General features: G+C 39.4%; 1 pseudogene; it reads right to left on the bottom strand.

The window, feature by feature from the left end:
• Positions 1–3,338: 3,338 nt before the first annotated feature.
• LOC136167778 (thymosin beta-4-like) lies at positions 3,339–3,473 on the bottom strand (annotated as a pseudogene).
• Positions 3,474–4,230: the final 757 nt, after the last annotated feature.

The raw sequence follows: 4,230 nt of genomic DNA, 5'->3' as shown, positions 1-4,230 counted from the left end.
AAAATCATTCATGTATTCTTCCATTCAACAGTGAGTCAAGACCTAAACCCCAGCAGGCCAATTCCAGAATCAAGCACTTCCCCTCTTTGCCCAACTAGCCTTGGCACACACACAAGCTCTGATCTTTACAGACATGAGTTCAAATCCCCATGCTGCCAGCTTCTAGCTGGATGGGATCTAGGGCAAATCACCAAGAACTCAAAGCCATGTTGCCTTCCATTATAAAAATGGGTTAACTAATGGTAACTTGCTTCATAGGGTTAATATGAGGGTTACATTAAACAAGACAGTTCAGCAAAACCCAGCATAAAATTTAGTTCAATTGATTATAATTGAACTGAAATAGTGGCCCATCAAATCAAATTCCTGAAAGAAAAATTTATTGTGTTAATTGCAACATTTGGAAAGTGTCTGAAAATGAACCATATAAATAGAGCCATTTGCTAAGTATATAAATGCTGAGTTTCTATCGAGGTCAATTTGTCCCCAGTCATCCCATATTATCATTTTATAAAGGTCTGATGGAGAGCCTTCTGTTCTGGGAAGTAAGCACCTCCTCTAGCAAACATTTCTCTGAACTGCCTTTCCGTCAGAGGTATTATCTTCTGGTCTCTGTGATTCCTCCCAACAAGATTTAAAATGAGATATTATGTTACATCATATTCAAAACATTTGGCACAGTATTTGAAAGAAGGAAGGACCCTCTGAGACGATTTCTCCTGTTGCTCCTCCATCTTTAATGTGCACACAAATCAACCTGGAGCAGATCTGGGTTTGGACCTGAGCTGCTACATTTCTAAGACGCTCCCACGTGATATGGTGATGCTGGTCTGGGGATCACACTGAGAGAAGCACAGCCTCAGAGTCCTCTTTCTTTAGCTTCCCCATATATCTGAGTCACTTCAAAGCTGTTAAAATACTGCTGCCTGGTTTTCACCCATAGAGATTCTAATTTCACAGATGTAGGATGTACCCTCGGCACTGGGCATTTTTGTTGTTAGTAACTCTACATAAAAACAAATGGTAGCACATTTATACTGAAGTTGTCACAGGTCATAAATAGAGAGAATATACTATGATCTCCAGGAAAAAGAAAATATTTATGTAGACATATGGCCTAGATTGCTTTCTCTCGGGTAGAATACCACTCTAGCATGATTGCTACTTACGGGGCATGTACTAAGAAGCAAGTCCTTTGTTAGAAGGCACATATATTTCACTTGACTCTAAGATAACCTACTAGGGTAGGTATCATTATACCCATTTCACATGACACTCAAAAAATTAACCAATTGTCCAATAGTCAAACAGCTTGCAGCTAAGACAGCTTCACTTAATGGCAAATAGATGGGGAAACAATGGAAACAGTGACAGATTTTATTTTGAGGAGCTCTAAAATCACTGCAGATGGTGACTACAGTCATGAAAGTAAAAGACACTTGCTCCTTGGAAGAAAAGCTATGACCAACCTAGACAGCAAATTACAAGGCAGAGACATTACTTTGCCAGCAAAGGTCCATCTAGTCAAAGCTATGGTTTTCCCAGTAGTGATGTATGGATGTTAGAGTTGGACTATAAAGAAAGCTGAGCACCGAAGAATTGATGCTTTTGAACTGTGGTGTTGGAGAAGACTCCTGAGAGTCCCTTGGACTGCAAGGAGATCAAACCAGTCCATCCTAAAGGAAATCAGTCCTGAACATTCATTGGAAGGACTGATGCTGAAGCTGAAACTCCAATAATTTGGCCACCTGACGTGAAGAACTGACTCATTGGCAAAGACCCTGATGCTGGGAAAGATGGAAGGCGGGAGGAGAAGGGGATGACAGAGGATGAGATGGTAGGATGGCATCTCCAACTCAATGGACATGAGTTTGAGTAAGCTCCAGGTGTTGGTGATAGAGAGGGAGGCCTGGCATGATGCAGTCTACAGGGTCACAAAGAGTCGGACACCCATGTCCAACTCTTTATGACCCCATTGATTGTAGCCCACCAGGCTCCTCTGTGCGTGGGAATTCTCCAGGCAAGAACACTGGAGTGGGTTGCCATGCCATCCTCCAAGGGAATCTTCCCAACCCAGGGACTGAACCCAGGTCTCCCACATTGCTGGTGGATTCTTTACCATCTGAGCCACCAGGGACACCCTAGAGTCAAAGGTGGGATCAAAACCAAGACAATCTGAAGGCAAGGTTTAGCAGTGTGTGTGTTTTATTTCTTTAACAGCTGTATTGAGGTTTAAATGACACACAATAAACTGTGTATAAAGGGGATGATTTGATGAGTTTTGAAATATGTCTACATCTATAAAATCATCATCACAATCTAAAAAAGTGATTCCACCTCCCCTAAAAGCTTTCTCATGCTCTTGTATCATCCCTCTCTCCTGATCACTACCCTAACCCTACACAACCAGTGGTTTTTTTGTCATTATCCTTTGGGTTTCAAGAGTTATATTTAAATGGAAGTATAGACTATGTACCTTCTCAGCTGCCTACTTTTACTCAGCATATAAATTTTGAGATTCATCCACATTATTGGGGGTGTCAATAGTTCCTCTTATTTTTTTCCTAAGTGATATACCATTTTATGAATATTCCACATTTTGTTTATCCATTCACCTGTTAATGAACACTGAATTGTTTCCAGTTTGACATAACTACTGCAAAGAGCAATCATGTAATATCTTTATGGGAATATATGTTTTCATATCTCTTGGATAAATATGCAGGAGTGGAATGACCAGGTCCTATATTAACTGCATTTAACTTTTTGAGGAATGGCCAGATTCCTTTCCAAGGTGATTGCATCACCTTACATTCTTACCAGTAGTGTTAAAGGGTTCCAGTGACTACATGTTCTCATCCACACTTAATACAGTCTTTTTAATTTTAACAATTGTAATGGACACATGGTGATACCCTTGTTGTGGGTTTTTTTCAGGTTTTATAACTTTTTATTTGCATATTAAAAACCTGTACATTCCAATAATTAAAATCATCTGAACAAAAAAATAATGGCACTCTGATTAAACTGCATTTTACAGTCCACAAGTCAGCTTGGACCAGCTTGCTTTTTACTCCAGATTTCACTCTCATTCCATACAGCTTTCTCCTTCACCAACAAGCAAGTTCTTCTCCTTCCCTGCTAGCCACAAAATAGGTGGGAGAGACAGGCGTGGCCTATGTTGTCAGTAGTTCTCCATTCTTTGATGTGAAAAGGGGTAGCACAGTCATTTAAACTTGATCCAATCTCTTTGCATATTACAAAGCTGAACAGCTAAAAGAAATAAAATAAGACAATGCTTGTGGAATATACAGTGCATACTGGCGGCGCACATTTCATCACGACTCGCCTGCTTGCTTCTCCTCTTCAATCATTTATTTTGAAGGCAGTGGATTTTTCTCTTGCATTTCTGCTTTATTCAATGTCAACTTACAGTATTTCTCAATCTCAGCCATATCGGGTTTGTAAGACATGGCTGCAGACAGAGCTGAGCAAGCTGTGAGTGAGTCAAGTCCGCAATGGCAGCCACGGAGTCTTGATGTGGTTTTAACTTGAATTTTCCCAGTGAGTAATGATGCTGAACATCTTTTCATGTGCTTATTTTAAAATGCAAGCTTTTATATTCAACATCACTGTTTCCCAAACAAAACAATGTGATTCTTTTTAAATGAAAAAAATAAAATCACACCAATCCCTAAACTTTACTTAAATAATTTTTATACTGTTATGTATGTACCTATATATGTGGTTTTTGGCCACACCATATGACCTGTGGGATCTCAGTTCCCTGACCTGGGATCAAACCTGTACCCGCTGCACTGGGAGCACAGAGTCCTAACCACTGGACTGCCAGGGAAATTCCTATTTTTATTATGATATTAATAAAGTGCCAATATAAAATCAGGCAAACATTTATTTTACTTATTAACTTTATGTGACTATAAAAATTAAAGACTAAATCTAAGCAAAATATGGCACAAATGAACTTATCTATGAAATAGAATATGAACAATAGTCATAGAGATACTGCTGCTTGCTGACCCAAAATCACTACTTGCAAATTTAATTGAACTCGTCATAGTGTGCCATGATATTATGTGGTCCTCCCTTGGCAGGTATTAAGAATTTTTGTGGAAGGTCTGCCTTTACTCTTAAGCCTGAGACAAAGTAGTTCTTCTTGGCTCCAAAAGAGTCATAAATACCAATGCAAATGTAGGCCTTGGCATTGCG

This window comes from Muntiacus reevesi, chromosome 4 (assembly GCF_963930625.1).
Source record: "Muntiacus reevesi chromosome 4, mMunRee1.1, whole genome shotgun sequence".
NCBI lineage: Eukaryota > Metazoa > Chordata > Mammalia > Artiodactyla > Cervidae > Muntiacus > Muntiacus reevesi.
This window is presented reverse-complemented; position numbering and strand designations above follow the sequence as displayed.